Source organism: Pimephales promelas, chromosome 9, assembly GCF_988280905.1.
Source record: "Pimephales promelas chromosome 9, fPimPro1.hap1.1, whole genome shotgun sequence".
Taxonomy (NCBI): Eukaryota; Metazoa; Chordata; class Actinopteri; order Cypriniformes; family Leuciscidae; genus Pimephales; species Pimephales promelas.
The window spans coordinates 12248621-12273035 of NC_142777.1; the positions used below are offsets into that span (position 1 = coordinate 12248621).

At 39.3% G+C, this 24415-nt stretch overlaps 1 long non-coding RNA gene across 1 annotated transcript; it reads left to right on the forward strand.

Moving 5' to 3' along the window:
• Nucleotides 1-12469: 12469 nt before the first annotated feature.
• On the forward strand, nucleotides 12470-18631 carry LOC148977522 (uncharacterized). The gene is made up of 2 exons (XR_016169649.1): nucleotides 12470-17037; nucleotides 17460-18631. It is a non-coding gene; the product is annotated as an uncharacterized LOC148977522 (long non-coding RNA).
• The last annotated feature ends 5784 nt before the right edge of the window (nucleotides 18632-24415 follow it).

The following is a 24415-nucleotide window of genomic DNA, read 5'->3' on the forward strand; positions in this document are numbered from 1 at the left end:
ACAACAGTTATGAGCTGCGTTTTATGATCATCAGGTAAAATAAGATCATTTCGTTTATTTACTTTTAATGAAGATAACTGTGAAAAACGTCTGCGACTTACTTTCACTTTGATAGTAAATTTTCACAGCAGCTGCTCATCTGCGGTGATGCGTGTTGCAGTCGCGCGCGTCGTCATATCTAGCCATAACATGACGAGCCTGTAACGTTCTCATTTTTTAGCGTTTTTGGAAGGAGTACATTTTACATATGTGGTTTATTCAATAACGAGATGCGTTTACATTTGTCCAGTTTCAACTGAAATGCGGCCCAGACCACCTCCTGAAGTGGTTTGAGCGATTAGATTCAAATACGTCACGAATGCGTTTCACGGGGCATTTACATCTGGTCTTTTCACGGTCATAGCTATCCGGTCAAAGAAAACGCATATAGTGGCGTTTATGTTGCATAGTGTGTTCTGTAGACTTGCTATTTATTTATTATCTTTTACACTGTAGTGTACACAACTAACATGTCCTGTTCTGTTGACATATTATTTAGGCCTATTTATTAATGCTGTACCAGTCCAATATTACTGTCAGTTGAAATAAATCTTATGTTGTAAGAAAACTTGTTTTATTTATTAATCTTTTTGATGCGTTTTCCAATAACTTTTGTAGTTTTACATCCGTTTAAAAATATCGAAATTAATATCGATATCGCAATATTCATTATCGATATCGCAATATCACATTTTTGTCAATATCGTGCACCCCTAGTCGGTTTCCATAAAAGTGTGAGCTAAATGAATAAATGTAAATGTAAATATTACCTTACAACTGTTTTGGTCTCTTGCAAGCAACTGGTATTTCCTTCTGGAAATAAAAAATGACTTTTTCTTGTAGGATCAACTGTTACAGGGCTTTAGATTGGGGTAGATTGAGATTTGGTAGATTGAGTGCTTTCAGGTATCTGTAAATACTAAAATGACAGATAGAGAAATATTTATTAGGAAGGAATATAAATGGACTGGAAATGGTGATAAGATCAATATTGGCAAGAAAAAAAAAACATTCTGGTTTGTGTTGTAAATGTAATTTGTTGCCTATATAATACCAACCTTTTAAAGGATTAGTTCACCCAAAAATGAAAATGATGTCATTAATGACTCACCTTCATGTCGTCCCAAGCCCGTAAGACCTCTGTTCATCTTCAGAACACAGTTTAAGATATTTTAGATCTAGTCTGAGAGATTTCTGTCCCTCGATTGAAAATGTATGTAAGGTATCCTGTCCTTGTCCAGAAAGGAAATAAAGACATCATCAAAGTAGTCCATGTGACATCAGTGGGTCAGTTAGATTTTTTTTTTTTTTAAAGCATCGAAAATACATTTTGGTCCAAAAATAACAAAAACTACGAACTTATTCAGCATTGTATTCTCTTCCGGTTTTGTGGTCAAGCCGTGTTCACGAGTCCGCAGTGACGTAATGACGCAAGATACTGCTGACGTTTATCTGGTGCGTCCATGTATTCGGGTTCAAATAAATATGGCTGGGCAAAAATAAATGTTTTATAAATAAAACATAAATAAATGTCACAGTCTTCTTCTGTGTCGAAATCCTTAGACATGTTTGCGGAGATTGTTTTGTTACCTCGTGCATCTCCCTCAGACTGTAAACGAAGCTTGGGCGCACTGATAACACGTCAGCAGCATCTTACGTCAGCAGCGTCACTGAACGCGGATTGACAACAGAACCGGAAGACAATGCAATGTTGAATAAAGTTGTAGTTTTTGTTATTTTTGGACCAAAATGTTTTTTCGATGGTTCAAAACATTCTAACTAACCCACTGATGTAACATGGACTACTTTGATGATGTCTTTATTTCCGTTCTGGACAAGGACAGTATACTGTACATACATTTTCAATGGAGGGACAGAAAACTCTCGGACTAAATCTAAAATTTCTTAAACTGTGTTCCGAAGATGAACGGAGGTCTTACGGGCTTGGAACGACATGAAGGTGAGTCATTAATGACAATTTTCATTTTTGGGTGAACTAAACCTTTAATGGACAGACAGATAACTTTGTGCTTGCTTACTTTACTTTGTGCTGCCTCGAAGCAACTCGACTAAGAGCCATTTAGAGCCATTACAAGCAAAGAGAGCGAGATGAAGGGAGAACGCTTTATGCAGCAGCGTTTATTGACTGTTAGATTTCCCAGGCTTCAAATCATGACCTTTAGTTTAGTGGGGGGACCGTTCTGGCTCAGTAGAGCAACTGACGTTATGTCCCAAAACTTAGCCATCAATCACTCCATCCCTCTGTTTTTCACCTCCTACTACTTCACTCCTGGGGCAATGTCTGTCCTGAGCTCATGCATATTCATAACATGGGTCATGTGCTCAGGAGGGGCCATCAGTCACTATTAGCACATCAAGAAAGTTTTAAAAGATTCAGCCACAGTTAAAAAAAAAAAAAACACTTCCAAAACTATTTCATAAACCAGTTTCACAGTGACCGATTTTGGCAACAATTTGGCCATCTGAGACAAAATTTGAGAATCCTTGAATATTCTTTTTATATCCTGGCTCAAAATCTAAAGTCTTTAATCACTAGTTTTGCACATTCGTCAACAGCAGATTAATGACCATTATGATCCAACTTCTCCTACGGAAACCATCCAATCATAAACCAATAGGAGAGAGAATTAGTAGACTGGCATGCTAAATAATTGCTGCTGACACTTTATTTTGATGCTCCCCAACTGACATTCTGCTTTCTAGTAACTTTTCAACTACATGCCAACTTATTATTTTAAACCGTACCCTAACATAAGCAACAACACAACGGAAACAAGCCACAAAACAATTAAATTAAGCCACAACACAACGGAAACAAGCCACATTATTATCTTCGTAAGACCGACGACTCTATAGAACAGTGGTGTAGTGAAGTTTTTTATTCTTCCACGCAACAGACCAGGAGACTCTTGAGGTATCTTTCACGCAGAAGTTCTTTATTGCGTCGCTGTAGTCATCTCAAGGATAGTCTAACTAAGGGAAAATATTCCCTTACAATTTATACATTTAGAGGGGAGGAGTTTACATTGAGGGGGGAGAAACTGAAACAAAAGTAAATGTATATGATTCAACAGGCACCTCGGTTCATCAGCATAGCAGTTTTCTGTGCCTTGAGATGCTAATCTGGAGGAGTTAAATTGAGGAGGAGTCTCTTGAAACAAAGCAAATGTAAATGATTCAGCAGATTACCAGAGACGCTTATCTAATGAGTCTGACCAGCGTGGTCACACTTTTACCATTACAAAAGCAAAGCTGAATCTTGAACTTAATGGCCAGGAAGCGCATAAAGACAAAAGCTAATGTGTGACACCTGGAATGCTTGGCTTAATCTTATTGGCCTCAAAATGGTAAACACTGTATACATTTTACAGTTGAAAATACTGTTAAACCTTAATGAAACATTGAATAAATTTGTATTTCTTCAGTGGCAAAGAAAACTTGTGGCTTGTCGCTTGATTTTTTTTTTTTGGAGGCTTGATTTCATTGTGTTGTGGCTTGTTTCCGTTCTGTTGTGTCTTGATTTTATTTTGTTGTGGCTTGATTTCGTTGTGTTGTGGCTTGTCTCCATTGTGTTGTGGCTTGATTTCATTGTGTTGTGGCTTGTTTCTGTTGTGTTTTGGCTTGACTTCATTTTGTTGTGGCTTGATTTTGTTGTGTTGTGGCTTGATTTCATTGTTTTGTGGCTTGTTTTTGTTGTGTCGTGGCTTGTCTCCATTGTGTTGTGTCTTGTTTCTGTTGTGTTGTGGCTTGACTTCATTTTGTTGTGGCTTGATTTTGTTGTGTCGTGGCTTGATTTCATTGTGTTGTGGCTTGATTTCATTGTGTTGTGGCTTGATTTTGTTGTGTTGTGGCTTGATTTCATTGTGTTGTGGCTTGATTTTATTGTTTTGTGGCTTGTTTTTGTTGTGTCGTGGCTTGATTTTGTTGTGTTGTGGCTTGATTTCATTGTTTTGTGGCTTGTTTTCGTTGTGTCATGGCTTGTCTCCATTGTGTTGTGGCTTGATTTGATTGTGTTGTGGCTTGATTTCATTGTGTTGTGGCTTGTTTCTGTTGTGTTGTGGCTTGATTTAATTTTGTTGTGGCTTGATTTCATTGTGTTGTGGCTTGATTTTGTTGTGTTGTGGCTTGATTTCGCTGTGTTATGACTTGTTTCTGTTGTGTTGTGGCTTGATTTCATTTTTTTGTGGCTTGATTTTGTTGTGTTGTGGCTTGACTTCATTTTGTTGTGGCTTGATTTCATTGTGTTGTGGCTTGATTTCATTGTGTTGTGGCTTGATTTCATTGTGTTGTGGCTTGATTTTATTGTTTTGTGGCTTGTTTTTGTTGTGTCGTGGCTTGTTTTTGTTGTGTTGTGGTAGGGCTGGGCGGTATCGAGTTTGTACGATGTATCGTTATATTTTTTTGAAACGATATGGAATGAGGAAATACCGTTTATATCGATACAGTAGTTTGATATGAGCACATTGAGCACATATGAGCACATATATATATATATATATATATTTAAATATACAGATTTTCTTATCTAAATAGAAAACGTAGAAAGTACCGAGATATATATTGTATATCGCCATTTAACCAAAAAATACCGAGATATGACTTTTTGGCAATATCGCCCAGCCCTATGTTGTGGCTTGATTTCATTGTTTTGTGGCTTGTTTCTGTTGTGTTGTGGCTTGATTTTGTTGTGTTGTGGCTTGATATCATTATTTTGTGGCTTGTTTTCGTTGTGTCATGGCTTGTCTCCATTGTGTTGTGGCTTGTTTCTGTTGTGTTGTGGCTTGATTTTGTTGTGTTGTGGCTTGATTTCATTGTTTTGTGGCTTGTTTTCGTTGTCATGGCTTGTCTCCATTGTGTTGTGGCTTGATTTCATTGTGTTGTGGCTTGATTTCATTGTGTTGTAGCTTGTTCCTTTTGTGTTGTGGCTTGATTTTGTTGTGTTGTGGCTTGATTTCATTGTTTTGTGGCTTGTTTTCGTTGTGTCATGGCTTGTCTCCATTGTGTTGTGGCTTGATTTCATTGTTTTGTGGCTTGATTTCATTGTGTTGTGGCTTGATTTCATTGTGTTGTGGCTTGTTTCTTTTGTGTTGTGGCTTGATTTCATTTTGTTGTGGCTTGATTTCATTGTGTTGTGGCGTGATTTTGTTGTGTTGTGGCTTGATTTCGCTGTGTTGTGACTTGTTTCTGTTGTGTTGTGGCATGATTTCATTTTTTTGTGGCTTGATTTTGTTGTGTTGTGGCTTGATTTTCATTGTGTTGTGGCTTGATTTCATTGTTTTGTGGCTTGATTTCATTGTTTTGTGGCTTGTTTTCGTTGTGTCATGGCTTGTCTCCATTGTGTTGTGGCTTGATTTCATTGTGTTGTGGCTTGATTTCATTGTGTTGTGGCTTGATTTCATTGTGTTGTGGCTTGATTTCATTGTTTTGTGGCTTGATTTCATTGTGTTGTGGCTTGATTTCATTGTGTTGTGGCTTGTTTCTGTTGTGTTGTGGCTTGATTTCATTTTGTTGTGGCTTGATTTCATTGTGTTGTGGCTTGATTTCATTGTGTTGTGGCTTGATTTTGTTGTGTTGTGGCTTGATTTCGCTGTGTTGTGACTTGTTTCTGTTGTGTTCATTTTTTGTGGCTTGATTTTGTTGTGTTGTGGCTTGATTTTCATTGTGTCGTGGCTTGATTTCATTGTTTTGTGGCTTGTTTTCATTGTGTCGTGGCTTGTCTCCATTGTGTTGTGGCTTGATTTAATTGTATTGTGGCTTGTTTCTGTTGTGTTGTGGCTTGACTTCATTTTGTTGTGGCTTGATTTTGTTGTGATGTGGCTTGATTTCGTTGTGTTGTGGCTTGTTTCCACTGTGTTGTGAACTTCTGTTTGCTTTTTAAATTGTGTGCACAACTGGGTCACCGTACTAACACCTCTAAAAGTCTACTTTACAGTCTACTGCAGTCTACCAATACTCTAATGAGAGTTAGCTGACATGTACTGTAGCTGCAATGTTTCTTATAATTAGTAGAATGTTTAAAAGTGGACCATCGAAATAAAGTGTTACAACATTCGCCATGTTGTCGTTGTCATGTGACCTATGGCGCCAGTTGCTTAGCGTCACCACCATTCACAAATCCCTTCCAAATGACTGTTTTCAAGAGTGAGTCATTGATTCATTTATTCAACCGATCCATTCAAAAAGACTGAATCACTAAACAAGTAAACTGTCTTTATAAATATATTTTTTTAATAATTTACTCAACATTTTTGTTCAAAACAATGAAGTTCAACTCTAGGTCATAATTTTTATTCTCTACCAGGGTGTGATTAGTCAGGGCAGATGAGGGGATTTCCCTCCCTCTTCTTTGATATCCCTCTTTAATTTTTACGTTAGGAATACGCTTTATCCCTACTTCTGGCCAGATAGGATGGATTTCACATTTCCGTCTGTAGATGGTGATGTAACTTTTCCAGCATAAAACATGTGACAGATTATTCTGAGTGGAACGGTAAGTAATCGTATTAATATAACGTAATATTATTAGGCATAATATTTATAAATAGCGGTTCAACAGTTTTACTGGTCATCGATATGAGACGAGTTGAACTATCCATCTTAATTTGCAATGCAGAAGTAATGTATTTTCTTTGAATACTAGACTAAAGATGAATTATTTGCTATAGGTAATTAAAACTAGAACAAAATCATGTTCATAAATGGTAAAACTATTTGCACTACAAAACGGGTTTATCATAATAAATTTAAATAATACCGGTTTGCAATATCTTCATTGTTTAAAATTCCACATAGTTCACTTAAAAAATAAATAAATAAATAAATAAATAAAAAAACGTTTGCTGATAATTTACTCACCCCCATGTCATCCAAGATAACCATGTCATTCTTTCTTCAGTCGAAAAGAAATTAAGGTTTTTTTATGTAAACATTCCAGCATTTTTCTCCATGTAATGGACTTCAATGGGCACCAAACGGTTCAAGGTCTAAAAGACGGTTTCAGGACAAACTGCAAACTGTTCAAAGGACTTTAAACAATTCCAGACGATGAATAGACCAAAGTTTAAAAATACTTGCCTTGCTCTGTTCTGTGATGCAAGTTCGTGAGTCTCCTGTTTGAACTCGTTCTTCAAAATGAACGACTCTTTTTTCAAGTCATTTGGTTGATTCAACGAATGAAATGAACGAATTGACTCAGAAAAAGATTCATTCATTTTGATGAACGAGTTTGAACAGGAGAGTCAAGAGTGTGCATCAGATAACAGAGCAAGGTGAGCATTTGAGCTTATAAAATTTTTATAAAAATTTGTTGTTATTTTTTTTTTTAAATGAGCGATCTTTTCACTTGATAAGACCCTTATTCATCGTCTGGTGTCGTTTAAAGCCCTTTGAACTGTTTGCAGTTTGCACTGAAACTGTCCTTCGGACCTTGAACCGTTTGGTTACCAGTAATGTCCATTATATGGAGAAAAATCCTGGAATGTTTTCATCAAAAACCTTAATTTCTTTTCGACTGAAGAAAGAATGACATGGACATCTTGGATGACATGGGGGTGAGTAAATTATCAGCAAATTATCATTATCAGCAAAATTTTTTTTTTTTTTTTTTTAAAGTGAACTACTCCTTTAAGTATTCTCATATTCAACGGTTGTTGCGAAAGTCTTTACTTCCCTATTGTGACACATATCCAAGTTAAGAAAAATATCTATTTTTTTTTTAAAAAAAATGTAAAAAAGAAAAAGAAAATGCAGAGCAGAACTTACATTTTTTTCACAGGGATTAATGGGATGGTGGTGGTTTGCTATTGATGGATTGATTGGATGGTTGTGGTTGCCATTGGTGGATCTCTTTGAGTGACAGGTTGTCTCTCCCACGGCAGTAAACATCCTCAGAGAAAAGAAGAGACGTCACTGTATGGAAAGACTCCACAAAAACAAGAATTGTCCAATGTGATATCATGGTAACTAGGGATGCACCGAAATGAAAATTCTTGGCCGAAACCGAAAACCGAAAAAGAGGAAACCAAGGCCGAAAACCGAAAACCGAAACACCGAAAGAAATTATGCCAATTATCAGTATCATTGCATTTATGGCTATGACTGTGTACAAACGTTACTAAAATCAATTGCATTGCAATTGTATAAATTAATATAAATAAATTAATTATGCAAATATTTATTTAGCACAATGCACAGTATAAAATAAAATTCAAACTAAAATGTTTTTGACCCCACTCATGTGTACATTAAATAATAATCTAATGGCCTGCAGAAAGGTTTTAAAACTAAATGTTCTCTCAAAAACAAAGCCGAGTGCAAACTTCTTCTCATCACACCAGCACCCTTTGCACGTCTAAATTAGTTTCTTACATTTTAAAAATGTAGCATACAATAGCATAAAAAGCCTTTTTAAATGAACAAAGGTCCATGATTAATACAAATGTACATGAAACTTAACAAAACATGTTTAGTGAATGTAGAAAATATTTAAGAGAGCATTTAGTTCTATACATGTTCCCATATATATTTTTTTGTAATGTCACACAACTAATAATCTCAGGGTTTACTGGGTTTTACATGATTATTTTTGTATTGGTGGTGGTATACTAAAAAATAAACATTGTCATGTGTTTATCTTTCCTCTTCTCACCGATTCCTAATGGTTAGAGGACAGTTACTTGAGTCGTCCCCTGTCGTTTCAAGGAATAGTACAACGGAGAGCGGGTCAAGTAAAACGCCTCGACCGTTTGGAGCGGTGCGCGCGCTGTCTGAGGAGACTTGCGCATACTTTCGCCTGCCTCCGCAGCGCGAGTCTCCACAGTTACTTGACCCGCTCGCATCCGGAGTCGTTGTCATGGCGGCGCGCATTGTTTAGAGCAGATATAGGTGGATAAACAAGGCTTCCGTCTCCTCGCGGGTTCAGATTCACTGAAATACGTCCGCACCGCAAACATGTTGCTTCAGACAAGCACGTGCAGGTCGCGGTTTCTGTTTGCGTCATCACAACATTTCGTATTGTTTCGGTGATAAAAGTCTTTCGGGCGAAAACCGAAAATGCACTTTTGGGCCATTTTCGGCCGAAAATTTTCGGTGGCCGAATATTCGGTGCATCCCTAATGGTAACTTTATGATTTCAACATAGCAAAACATTACGCAAATAAACCGAGCAATTCCAAGAGGGTCCTCTCACCATCGATGCTCTGCCCTAATTATTCTTTCCATGGAAAACAAGTTGTGTGCATTTCAGTATGAGTAATAATCAGGTATGTACTTAAGTCACGTCAGACGAGGCTGTGGTATTAAAAAATCTTCAGACTAGCAAACAGACTTTCATAATTCAAGCTTGTGGAAAGAGCAGACAGAGTCAGTACTTTGGCTTTCACCCTCTAGGTACAGAGCTTTTTTTCATTTCTCATTTAGTCATATGATCCATTTGAGTAATTTAGTGCTTCAGTGATGAAGTTACAAATTTATAAGGTGGAAGTATCTTAGTGGGTGTAAAGACAGCCGGGTGTAGAGAATGAGAAATACTTCCAGGCAGAAGCCTTTAGAGAACTGCAAGCAGGGGCTGAAATCAGCAGCAAGATGCAGGGGCTGTCTGCACAATGGCAGTTAAATATAGGGGAATTCAGGTTGATTGGGACACTTTCCTCCAGTCATTTCAATGGCAAAAAGTGTCCCAATCAATTTAATATTCTGACTTAGAAGATATCGTGAAGTCGGACACTTTCTGCTTCCCGTAGTGACGCTTGCAGTGTGTTTGCACTTTACCACAGCTGAAGTGAAATAAATGCAATTTTTGTCAAAAACACTAATGGAAAAATGTATTTTATGCTTTATGTACTGCTATTTGTACAAGAATAAAGTTGAACATAAACCTATACTATATAAGTACCAATGTAGTGGGGTCTACATTTTTTTAATCAGTTTTATTTGGGCAAATATGAAACAATATAACATCGCCACTTCATAAAATGAGCTTTTACTGTTCTAAAAACAGTTAACTGACAAGAAACACATGTGATCGTTGTCATGCAGTGAATCAGTCAATCATGACACAGTTGTGTCTTCATCAGAGTTCATGCAGTTCATTTTGATGGTATACGTCACAGTCTCGTGACGTCGGTGCTGTCTCAAGTTGGACAAAATTTATAACCGGCATGCACTGCTTCAAGTCAGCCGTCGATCGTTCTCCGCTCATGTTAGACCTGAACAGTACATGTTTACATCTGTGTTGAAACTAATCTCATTTAAACATTTGAGTGCATGATGCAAAAAATAAATCACGTGTGTTCTGTGGGAAGATTTATGCACTCATCCGAAGCGCGCATGCAAATATCAACATGACATCATGACTTTTGCGTAAACATACACGCCACTTTCGAGTCAAGTGGTGTGTTATCTCTACGCATTTTGAGCCATCCGCATGTATCCGCGTGTATGCGTGTATGTCTACGCCATTAACGTCCGAGTGATTCCGCGTGTCTGTACACTCCGCCATTAAACCCAGTGACGGTTCGGTTTAGGGACGGGGTTGAGGTAAGTGATATCTTTTTTTTTTCCTAGGATGGTTGGGGAACAGTCATAAATGCCATTAACCCCAGTGGCGGTTAGGTTTAGGGATGGGGTTGAGGTAAGTCATATATTTATATATACAGTAATAACGTTAAAGGTTCTCTAAGCGATGTGGGGCCAAAACATTTTTTGTCACATACATCAAACGTCTCCTCACTATCGGCTAGCTGCCTGTTCCCTAAACACACTGTAAAAAAAACGCGGTCTCTGTAGACACCACAGGCTCCGAAAACGGCAACAAAAACAATCATGTCTCACCCGGACCACGAAACCTAACGAACAGTGTTCCAGCCAATCACTGGCAAGAAGTATTTGAGGGTGGGTCTGGGGGGTGGGTATGGGGGGGGGGGTAGTGCCTCCCTCCCCCCATGAAGGGGGTGTGTGTGAAGGAGATAGAAGCATCAGAGGGAAATTTGAAAAATGGCCGACATGACCAAAGAGACGTCGTTCTGAAGAACAAATTAAAAAGGAGTCGGATTAAGAATGTGCGAAGTTCCGAATTTACATCAGTAGCAAAGCTTTTTAACGATGGCGAGAACTCCGGCGGCAGAAGGGCTTCCAGTCCGACAGGTGGGTAACGTTAAATTGTTTTTTAAGGGAGGGTCTAGCTAGCCTCCGATTTGTTTGAAAATATTCCGAACGTCAACACCCAGGATCGCTTAGAGAACCTTTAAGTCAACGGCGTTCATAAACACGCTGAAAAGCGATTATGCGCCTTGATAGCACGCCATAAATGGAAATACGAATTGGTGTGTCATACACATGCTACTTCATATTGAGTTTTCTTTCAAGTCTTGCGCTTGAACGACAAATTCACACAAAAATTGTCAACATGCCTGCCTTGGGAAGTATCTTAGCAAACATCGTAGGTTATGTCTTAAGTGAAGAACGCATGTGTATCAGTATGCAGGATCTGTGCATTATGTCTTAAAGTGACAGGAGCCTAATATTCCTGCTGTCAGTTTGTGTTTTTAATGTTAATCAAACAACAAAAGACAAGGAAATCACTCACTGCTCTTCACCGATTAGCTTTTGAAACTTTAACAACTATTTATCTTTATTTAATTTGTACAGTGGAGATTATATGCAATCAAGGATGGGAAGTATTTCAGATACATATACTTAAATTTCTATTTGAAATACTATATTATACTTTTTGAGGGTATGCGCGTGACATCACCGTCGGCCGGAGTGCCTGCAGTGGCAAAAAAACTGAGCGGCAGTATTAGTTTTCAGCGTGAATGTCGCGTATAAAGTGGGAAAGAGCTTTGCGATTGACTACAACTAGATTTGACAAAAAATCAGAGGTATATTTTTACAGACTGCTATTGAAAGAGGTGCAAATGGATCACTGCAATTCACAGAAACAACTGGACTGTAAAACCAGTTATATACCACACCCATATATTTTGAATTGTTATATATATATATATATTAACAGCTCATCAATTAAATATTTATCATTGCATATTCTGCATTATTGGAGGTTTTTTAATAAACACTGACCAAAAAAAAAAAAAAAACTATAAAGTTTTAGGGCTGGACGATATGATGATATATAGGCTATATATAACACTGATATAAGTGATCACCCGGATTTAGACCTACCTATATTGTATTTATATAAAGGCAAATTTGCTTCATGTTTATGTCTATATTGCTTTTATTTCCCCGGTGTCGAAATCAGGCAAACATAAATGTCAGGCAATACGATTCCTGGCTGCATGTCAATATCCATGGATCACTGGATCTTTAGTAAGTTGTAAGGAACTATTGAGTCCAACATTTAGTTTAAATTGATAAAATTGTTCGTTTTAGTCGCATTTTCACAGTTTCCCCTTGTTACGGCCTCAGCCTTATGGGTGTTGCCTATGTATTTGTGTGTGTATGTTTGTCTTGTAATCTAATTAATGTCTCTTCTTAAGTGTAGGCTCCTCCCTTGCGCACCTGTGGTTCGTTGCTCTGATGGCTCGTGCTGAGCATATAAGCGGTGTGTGCAGGAGTGTGAGACACGCAGCGGTGAAACTCCGTGCGCGTCATGACCATCTAAACATCGGATCAGCTTCAACTCAAGCCTGTGTTCTTTGTATTGTGCCACTATTCTGTTTTATTTTGTTAGTGTTTGGTATGTCTAGTGTAGAGAAAATGTGAGTTTTCTGTGGGAAGAGTGAGAACATGAGAGACGTGAGATTGTGCAGTCATTTATTAGTATAAATAAATGTCTTAAACTGCTTTTTGCCTTGCGTCTCCTTTTATGTTATTGAACCCTTACAAAACGAGCATTCTTAACAACAGGGTTCGTAACATAATTGGGGGCTCGTCCAAGATATGTGTTTGAGTAGTGGCAATTTGATTGATCTAATTTAATTCAGGTGACCAATATCCTCTGGTTAGTTAGAGTAAGCCAGCAGGGCTGTGCTTAGCGCCAGTTCTGACGACGGTTTACTGTTTATTGTTTTGCTTTATTATTTTAGTTTGTTGTTTTTGGAGGTATTCCGGGGGAGAGAGCGATCTCTTAATCGGTACCCTCTGAAGACTAGGTAGGGTATTATTTAGATTAATGGCTAGGTAGGTAGGTCCAGAGGGTGTTGGATTATCCTGATTGCTTTTGCGTGTTTTTCTTTTCGTTTTTTTTTATAAAGATGGCAACGTTTGAGCTCAGTCAATTTTTAGATCAACCTAGTGTTGAAGCTTTAGAGACATGTCGAAAAAATGATTTGTTTCTTATTGCTCAACATTATGAGATTTCTATCTCTAGAACACTTCGTAAGGAAGAGTTGAAAGCTTGTTTAGTGACTAGTCTGATTAATAAAGGGGTATTTTCTTCTATTGAGGCTGTTCCTACTGCAGCAGCGGAGTTGGCGATACCAGCTGCAGGAAGTCCGCCCTTACGTGTAACGAGTGGTGTTCCAGTTACTCCAGTGATCGGGGTTGGTGCGGAGGTACGTCCGTCTTTTTCACTACCTAAATTTGAACCTTTGTCGCTGTCCGCAGAATCATCAGGTTTGCGTACAGATTCCCGTTTAAAGCTACGTTTAGCACGGTTACAGTTAGAAACTCAGGATAAAGCTCAGGCGAGACAAGATGATTTGAAGCATCAGATTGAAATGTACCGAATTGACGCTGATATGAAGGTGCGATTGCGGGAGTTGGAGTTGCAGGCTGCTTCAGAGGTACCTAAAAAATCTATCGTCAAAACATCTCGGTTGGAGGTTAATTCTGAGACATCTGCTGGTCCATCCACTTCGGGTGTTAATTCTGTGCCGTCTGATGTGGGATCTGAGTCTGTAGCGCCGTTTTCGACACATTTTGATGTGGCTAAAAATATATCTATTGTTCCACCCTTCCGTGAGAGGGAAGTTGAGGCATATTTTCAAGCTTTTGAACGAATTGCTGTTGCCTTAAGATGGCCAAACGAGGTTTGGGCACTAATGTTACAATGTAAACTCTCAGGTAAGGCACAAGAGGTGTGTGCATCTCTCTCGGTAGAGGAAAGCGTACAGTACGATGCCGTGAAAACTGCAATATTACGAGCGTATGAATTAGTTCCTGAGCACTATCGACAACGATTTCGCACTACGAACAAAGGCATGTCTCAAACGTATGTCGAGTTCGCTCGCGAAAAGGGCATTTTATTTGATCGGTGGATCAAGGCGTGCAGGGTAACTGACTATAATTCTTTGCGAGAACTTTTGCTGATTGAAGAATTTAAGAACTGTGTTCCCGAACGTACTGCGTTGTATTTAAATGAACAGAAAGTCAGCACTGTACAACAGGCTGCCGTGTTAGCTGACGAGTACGCATTAATGCATAAAACTGTGTTTTCAAAGCGTCCGTCTGACTGTGGGGGTTCCTCATTAAAGGAAAATGAAAATCTTTCCGACTCACGAAATAAATGGGTTCCAACCAGTCCGAAGTTTAACCGAGAGTGCAGTTATTGTCACAAGACGGGACATGTTATAGCTGAGTGTCGTACTTTAAAACGCAAACAAGAGCGACAAGATTCTTCATCTTTCCAGCCTCGAGGTTCAGTACTAGTGAAAACTGTGTCCCCATCATCCGTCAGTTCTCTTGTGACACCTGACAGCTGTTTTCAGCCTTTCGTATTCGATGGATTTGTTTCGTTAAATGAGAAGGTCGAAAGCCGAAAACCTGTAAGAATTCTCCGTGACACAGGAGGATCTCAGTCCTTTATATTATCAGATATTCTGGGTTTTTGTGCTGATTCGGCATGTAATACCAGTGCGATTGTGCAGGGTATTGAAATGGGTTTTGTGCCTGTTCCTCTCCATCGAGTATATGTTTTTTCTGATTTGGCATCTGGGTGCTTTGAGGTTGCAGTTCGTCCTTCTTTACCGGTGAAAGGTGTGGATTTTATCATGGGAAATGACATAGCTGGAGGTAAGGTAATGCCGGTAGTACAAGTTGTTGATGTCCCATGCAATGATTCGCAGGCTGATGCACTTGGTAAAAATTTGCCGAATGTGTTTAGTGCTGTTGTAACGCGAGCACAGGCGAAACAGGACATTCACGAAAGTAATACTCTTTGTGATTCTGTCTTTTCACAGATTTTGAAAACTGATGTTCTTCCCGACTCCCCTGACTCGACTAAAACGACTTTAAAGGCATCTGATGGCTTTGATTTTAGTTTGATCTCTGATTTGCCCATCTCGCGCGAAATTCTGATCGAAGCTCAGCGAAATGATTTATCATTAGAAAAATGTCGTGCGAGTGTTGAAAATGACAAAAAGTCGCTGCGTAATCACCAGTTCTACTGGAACGATGATGTGCTCATGCGTAAATGGAGTAGATCTTTAAATTCTGAGCAGCGAGACGATTGGAATGCGGTGCATCAAATTGTGGTACCTTCGAAATTTCGATCACATGTTTTAAGTCTGGCTCATGACCATCCTTGGTCTGGACACCTAGGGATAACTAAGACCTATAACCGGGTGCTCCAGCATTTTTTCTGGCCAGGGTTAAAGTCTGATGTTGTGACACACTGTAAGACGTGTTACATTTGTCAGGTTAGTGGAAAACCTAATCAGATTGTACCACCTGCTCCTCTGTGTCCTATTCCTGCCGTTGGAGAACCATTCGAGCGCGTTCTAGTTGACTGTGTGGGTCCACTTCCTCGGGCTAAGTCTGGTTGTCAATATTTGTTGACAATCATGTGCGCGGCTACACGGTTCCCAGAAGCCATTCCGTTACGCAACATAACGGCTAAGACAGTAACTAAAGCCTTAACTAAATTCTTTACAACATTCGGTTTGCCGAAAACTGTCCAAACTGATCAGGGTTCGAATTTTGTGTCTCGTATCTTCCGTGCCTCGTTAAAGGCTCTTGGCGTTTCTCACGTAGTATCAAGCGCCTATCATCCCGAGTCGCAAGGTGCTTTAGAGAGGTGGCACCAAACATTAAAATCTGCACTGAGAAAGTACTGTACAGAGACTGGGAATGAGTGGGACGATGGAGTTCCTTTGGTGTTATTCGCGGTACGTGAGGCGCGGCAGGACTCGCTTGGGTTTAGCCCGTCAGAGCTTGTGTTTGGACATAATGTCCGTGGTCCTTTGAAAATGTTAAAGGAAGAATTTCTCGGTAACAGTTCGTCTGTGAAGACCAACGTCCTTGATTTTGTATCACGTACTCGCGAACGTTTGCACAATGCTTGTGCTGTGGCGAAGGAAGCACTTTCTCTGTCACAAACGAAAATGAAAAAACATTTTGATAGGAAAGCAGTTATGCGTAATTTTTTGCCAGGCGAAAAAGTTTTGGTGTTGCTTCCTATTCCTGGATCTTCTCTCTCTGCGCGTTTCTCTGGTCCTTACGTGATAAAAAGTAAGTGGAATGAAACTGATTATATCTTACACACGCCAGAACGGAGGCGGAAAACTCGTTTATGTCACATAAACATGTTGAAACCATATTTTTGTGTCGAACCAAAAGAGAACCCTGAGAATTTGGTTAGTGAATCGGTGACTAAAGGAAATACTGAGCGCGTTTCATTGTTGGCTTATGCTTTGCCTGTCGATACTGCGGACGATGGGTTGAATGTATCCATGGAAGCTTTAGGAGGAGGATGTTTTGAAAACTCTAAGATTTTATCTTTGCTTCCTGAGCAACTATCCTATCTATCGCCTGAACAGCGAGAGGACGTAATGAAGTTGATAGACAGTTTCCCGTGTTTGTTCAATGACGTTCCTCCGGGTACTAATGTCATTCAGCATGACATTGAGGTCGGTAGCGCATTACCGATCAAGCAACACGCTTATCGTTGCCCAATGAGTCTGAGAGAAGCCATGAAAAGTGAGGTTAAGTATTTATTGCAGAATGGTTTCGCTGTCCCGAGTAATAGTCCATGGAGCTCACCGTGTGTTCTGGTACCGAAGGCTGATGGGTCTTTACGTTTCTGCACTGATTTTAGAAGGGTAAATTCCATCACAGTGGCTGATGCTTTTCCGTTACCGCGGATGGAAGATTGCATTGATTGTCTTGGGGGTGCGAAATATATTACTAAGTTAGACCTTTTGAAAGGTTATTGGCAGGTGCCGTTAACCGAGCGCGCTTCTAAGATCTCCGCCTTCGTAACCCCCGATTCTTTTCTGCAGTATAAACGCATGGCATTCGGTCTGAGAAACGCACCAGCAACGTTTCAACGTTTAATGTCCACAGTCTTAGGTGACGTTCCTAACTGTAACATTTATTTAGACGATGTAGTTATTTATTCGACTACATGGGCTGAACACATGTTGACCTTGCATGACGTGTTTCGTCGGTTAAAGGCTGCTTCCTTAACGTTAAACCTAAAAAAATGTGAATTTGCTAAGGCTTCTGTCACTTATTTAGGGAAGCAGGTGGGAAACGGTAAGGTACGGCCATTGGACGGAAAAGTGACTGCTGTCCTCAGTTACCCAGTGCCTACTACGAGGAGAGAACTACGTAGATTCCTGGGGATGGTTGGGTACTACCGGTGTTTTTGCAAAAATTTCTCGAGTGTGGTTGCTCCTTTAACGAAGTTGTGTAGTCCTAAAGTTTGTTTTGACTGGACTAATGAGTGCCAGCAGGCATTTCTTTCTGCTAAATCTCTTCTTTGTAGTGCACCTGTGCTGTCTGCTCCAGATGTGACTCGTCCATTCCAGCTTGAGGTCGACGCTAGTGCGGTTGGAGTGGGAGCTGTCTTGCTGCAGGAGGGTGCTGATGAAATAGGCCACCCCGTATCGTACTTTTCAGCTAAGTTTAACAGTCATCAGTTGAATTATTCAACGATTGAAAAAGAAACTTTAGCTATGTTGTTAGCCTTACAACATTTTAATGTTTATGTGGGGTCTAGTTCTTCTCCGATCGTTGTTTATACGGATCACAATCCGCTGGTTTTTCTGGGTAAAATGTACAACCATAATCAACGATTGATGCGTTGGGCTTTAATGGTCCAGCCGTATCATTTAGAGATCCGTCATAAAAAAGGATCTGATAACGTGGTAGCAGATGCGTTGTCTCGTGGATTGAGTTAAGCTCTGGTTCTATGCAGAATCAGTTTTCTTTTCCCCTTCTAAGGAGGGAAAGAAGAGGGAAAAAAAAAAGTCTGATTCTTCCTTTAGGGGGAGAAGTGTTACGGCCTCAGCCTTATGGGTGTTGCCTATGTATTTGTGTGTGTATGTTTGTCTTGTAATCTAATTAATGTCTCTTCTTAAGTGTAGGCTCCTCCCTTGCGCACCTGTGGTTCGTTGCTCTGATGGCTCGTGCTGAGCATATAAGCGGTGTGTGCAGGAGTGTGAGACACGCAGCGGTGAAACTCCGTGCGCGTCATGACCATCTAAACATCGGATCAGCTTCAACTCAAGCCTGTGTTCTTTGTATTGTGCCACTATTCTGTTTTATTTTGTTAGTGTTTGGTATGTCTAGTGTAGAGAAAATGTGAGTTTTCTGTGGGAAGAGTGAGAACATGAGAGACGTGAGATTGTGCAGTCATTTATTAGTATAAATAAATGTCTTAAACTGCTTTTTGCCTTGCGTCTCCTTTTATGTTATTGAACCCTTACAAAACGAGCATTCTTAACAACAGGGTTCGTAACACCCCTATTAAATCCAACAGACTCCACCCACTTATTCACTCTCCCCTGATTACTAATAACCACACCCGTACCTCGTCACATGTTCACTATATACATTCTTACACTACTCTTCCTCTTCATTGTCTGATCTCGTCTTTCCATGAACACACAGACTATCTCGTTCCTTACCTGTCGTCCTCGTCTTCCGATCCCATTCCACAAACCTGCCAACATCTGTGACTCATCAGCCTTGCTCAGTTCTCTACTTGTGAAGGACATTACTGTTATTCATCAGCTAAGTTTCATTCTACTCTCTTCAATGTGTTCAACTCCCCATTTATATCTGCTGGTTTTCATGCTTCAGTTCATAATAAACCTCCATTACTCACCGGTCTGCTTCATTACTAGCCATGACTATGACAAAGTGTGAATTGACTGAACTTTTATTATATCATTTCTATCTCGCATGCAAGCTATTGTGTGCAGGAGTTGTTAACACAGAGCGATAAAGACCTATGGTCAAATAAGTATTAAAGATTGGAACAAGCTTGATGTTAAAAAAAGAGTTATTACAAGTGCAATATGCCATCAAAGAGAACTGAAATGTAGTATTCACAAACTGACAGCTTTCTGTGTGCTGCTAAATGTTAAAAAACACACAAAAGTAGGTCCCACTTTATGTTAAATGGTTTTAAGTACTATGTACGTATTGTGCTCATGTTGTATTGTAAAACACTTTTGCTGCCATTGAGGTGTGATACGAGTAAGGTTAGGGTCAGGTGTGGTGATACGGGTAGGTTTAAGTATAAGGGATGGGTCAGCTACAGATGTAATTACATGCTGGTATTTTTAAAATATAAGTACAATGTAAAAAAATGTATGTACACAGTAAGTCCATTTTATCAAATTATTCGTTTCAGTGTACACTTAATATAAATTGGGACCCAACAGGATGTCAAAACCTGAGTCATTGAGTACATTGTGACAGTTATTTGAACTATTATGGTGGAATGGATTATAGAGATGGGACAAAACTGGTGCTAAATCAGTTGATGTCATTTATGGACACATTGCAATTAAATTGCTACAAAATTATATTTTCTACATTAAAGATTGTTGATGTTTTTTACCTTTCCGTGATCTTGCTTCAACTCCCATTTCTGCAGCAGAGCATGTTTTTTTTTTTTGTATCTGCCTTTCCTCATGATTACGGGATAACAATTCCCATTAGACCTATAGAACACCACTTACCAGCTCTTATCACAATCTAGCACTGAAGCATTTCAATCTCAAAGATGAGCACTTAATTACTTCCCTGCCATTCTTCACACTCGTTTTCCCAAAGCTAGAAATAATTACTAATTAACAACTTGCGAATTGCAACATACACCCTGCCTCCAACAACAGAAAAATGTCTCATTTTGCGTTCACAATGTTGTAGACCAGAAAGTTTATCTTGTGAGCGCACAAGCAGAGTTAAACTTTGGATGTAAACAGTCTTGTCCCTCAGGACGGCATGCGAAGGCCGGTACATAGCCAGATGGAGCTCAGAATCCTGTCTAATCGTGCTGGTATTGATTTGTGTTGTGGAAAGGCTTTGAAACATGACTCATTACTGCGCATGTGAGGCTTTCATTCTCAAAAAAAGTCATCCATATTACCCAATTATGGATTGCAATTTGACTCTTGTTAGTTTTGAGCATCCATTGAGTGTAATTAGGCAAGATTGGGTTTGTGTATGGAATATACCGGCCCCGGCTCATTACAAAAACATACCTGTTGCAAAATTTTTGCAAAACGCAAAATATGTTGCTTTGTGCACTTTTCACGACAGTTTCAAAGTGAAATGTCCAGTAAATAAAAGCATGTTTAGTAATTACAGATGAACGTAAATATGGCAATGCTTTATTACACTGGTGTTTGTACGTTTCACTGCAGTTCTGAACTCAAATGTCCAGTGGGTGGCGTTAAAAAGCTCAATGCTCCATTTTAAAATAACGTACACATACTAAACCCTAAACCTACCAAATAGTGTTAACAAAAGCAAATGTGACATAACTCAATCGTAACCATGGCATTTTAGCTTGTTTTTGAAATCTTTCATTGTGACTCGTCTTTCATGGGATTTGTACCCGAGATCGCAAGTACAACTCTATACCAGCTGAGCTACCGAGCAAGCTTAGTACATTAGTAAAACCGAACATATAGAGCTGGTTAATGATGCAAAGTTGCAGACTTCAAATTATATTCGTTTACAAATCATATACTATGGTAAAAAAGTTTTGGATAATCCATAATCTGCCCATGTAATCACAATTGTGTCTGAAAATTGTGTCAATTGTGTCTAGTGTTCATTTCTGTTGGAAACTCCAGTGATATGTATTGGTATGTATTTTCATTTAGCAAAAATGTTGTCCCAGGTACGTTGCACAAAATTGCACAAGAACATTTTTTGCTAGAAATGCAACATGACATCATGACTTTTGCGTAAACATATACGCCACTTTCGAGTCAGGTGGCGTGTTATCTCTACACATTTTGAGCTATCCGCGTGTATGCGTATATGTCTACGCCATTAACGTCCGCATCATTCTGCGTGTCTGTACACGCAGTCAAATCTCCAGTCATAAATGCCATTAACCCCAGTGACGGTTAGGTTTAGGGACGGGGTTGAAGTAAGTCATATATTTATATAACGTTAAGTCAACGGCATTCATAAACACGCTGAAAGGCGATTATGCGTCTTGATAGCCCGCCAAAAATGGAAATACGAATTGGCGTGTCATACACACGCTACTTCATGAGATCAGTCTGAGAAATGTGATATGAGACCTTATATTTACAACAAATGTAAAATTTTTGCCTGGAATATATTAATAGAATAGGTACCTGTTAGTTTTAAAATAATTAAATGATAAACAATTTTCTTGTATATCTGCTTGTACCCCTTTATTACCAAAAACGTAACATATTGTTCCCTTACCTACATGGAGGTACGCTATAATTACAGAAACATACACTGTAATTTCGGTTTACTTACGACGTTATTTACAGGTTGTATATCTGCTTGTTACCCCTGTATTACCCAAAACTTAATATATTGTTCCCTTATACCAACACGGAAGTATGCGATAATTGCAGAAACGTACACCGTAATTTCGGAGTTTTTTGCGGGTCGTAAAATTAAAAGTGTTAAAAAAGTGTTAAAGTGTTACCTCAAAGTTCACAAAGAAAATTACACTGAAGTATACAGTATTTACTCGCAATATGCTTCTTACCATACTGAAATATTTCTCTCAATGAAACATTGCCTTTTTCATATTAAAGTATAAACTGCATACATTTTGTGTAACCTCATAGTAATGTAAATACTTAAATGCTTTGACAGCCTGACATACTGTATGTCATTAGATTGTGTTTTAAATCAGTTTTTGGCTTATGAACAGACCCCCTCAGGTCACAATTGAAAGTGTGTTGCTCTCCAGTGACCTCGAGCTGTGCAAATGAGAAAACAGCTTCAAATTAACAAATCATCAATAAATCGTAGAGATATTAACACCTGTGTTTTGTATTCGAGAGCAACAGTCTCAAACACTGCTGAATACTTGTTAACTACTAGCTTTTTCAACCTTTTGTATAAAGCCCTGACAGTATGAAGGAGTGAGAGCACATTGTTACTGACAGTCACAGGGAACACGAGCAGAGACTCAATCTCACATTGATATTGTGGTGCAATGCACCACGCATCTACTATTAAGATCCACTGTCAACATCTTCTTTTGCTGGGCCTCCATGTACAATAACTACAGCAACTGACAAAAATCTTGGACATGTCAGGCTGCAGTGGCTGTGATAGTTGAAGAAGCTGTGCAACAGATTCGGAAACTTGACAAACATCCATTTCTTTGCTTCCCCTACTGTCAGCATGAATCATATGATACTACCAATCCAATGCTCCTAGAAATTGAGTGGCTGAGATCCGTGAGCCTATGGGCCCATGACGGAGCCAAACATCTAAGTAATGATGCCTCAAAACAAAAAATAGTGTTACTATATCAGGAGATTGTAAGCTGTAGCCAAAGACAGTCACAGTGGGTGTGGCTTCAGAACTCAGAGTGTTATTCATTTTATATATATATTAAAATGGGGACATTAATCGTCCAAGGGAAATATCATGTTTTAGGGGAGAGGTTTCTCTTCCATGATGAGGGAATGTCATCATTCGGTCAAGGAAAGGGCAGAGTCTAGAGGCTACAGGCACACCTTCACATGCTAAAGTTTCTAGTGATCCTGAGGTCCTGGATTGCCTGGTTCAGGCTTCCATCATGGCAGCCATCCCCTAGGCAAGTACCTCCCCTTACGCAAAATGACATCATGACTTTTGCGTCAACATACACGCCACTTTCAAGTCAAGTGGCGTGTTATCTATACGCATTTTGAGCTATCCGCGTGTATGTGTGTATAATGTCTACGCCGTTTAATGTCTGAGCGAAATGATGTACAACAACCACGATCGGATGATAAGAGCAAATCATTTGTGACTCTGAGAGCTGTTACAGTACTATGTTACGGTCTAAATCCTGAAAATAATCAAATAAATAATGAGTTGACAACAACTCTGTCACCCAACAATTCTATCTGGTCAACAAACCAAGTTTTGTCACGAAAAATCACTCAATAAAACGAACCAGAAATGACGCGAAACAGCACGCGCGCCTATACACAGCGAAGAAGAGAACACAACACGTGAATATGAACGTCAGACAGAAACACTGTTGCTGCACACTGTTTGCGCGATGATTTGCTCTGAGAAAAAAAAAATGCAAAAAAGAAAAAATAAGATTTACCTGGTGACCTGATGATTGGCTGTAGCTCATGACATCACTGAGGTTGAGTCGCGTGACGGCTGTGGATATCTAGCATGCTAGATATTTTTCTGGGCTCAGCGGCGCGTCTGCGAGCGTCTTCGCTGCGTTGTTGGCTCTTTCATACGAACAGATTGGCAAGTGTTCATAGTCCACAAATCCCCCGCAATTTGCACGCGGTAACACCCTGAGCTGACGGCGAGCTCAGCGATTTGCAAATCAGGCTTAAACCGGGCTTAAAATCCTGTAGTGTGAACTTGGCTTTAATCACTCGCAATACACATTATCAGGAAGTGAGGACATCAGCATACCTATTAATCAATTTAGCTGCAATATGTACTATTCAGCTGCTTGTGCCATTGTTTGCAATACCTGTTTCCTGCGGTTATAAACGCGGTTCTTTAATTCGGCTACACACTTCAAAAATTCTCTAAAAACTCATTCAAGCTTTAATACACCACATATAGTTCAGAAGGAAACTGTTTTAAAGGTAGCGATGAACAGAGAAATCAAATTTTCCTTGAGCTTTTGACATCTTAGAGGTTTCTAATAAACAGAGAGGTTTTATTTGAACATCTCCGTTTATTGTGTACGCATTAAATATTTGACTCATTTCAATCAGCTCCACTGTGGTGATATTTAACCTCCTCTTTAGTTGGGGCTCAGCGCTGTCAGCGGTGTTTCTGTTGCAGCAAGAATTTGACTCCAGTGCTTTCTTTGTTTTAAGTTTGGCCTCCAGTAGCTCTGTACTTTTACACTTATGTCCACTCAGACATAATTTAAAAAGGCTAAAATGTTTAAAGTAAATTTCGATTTATACTAGGTGGCATGACGATGGATAGCCTAAGTGGTTTGAGGAACAATTTG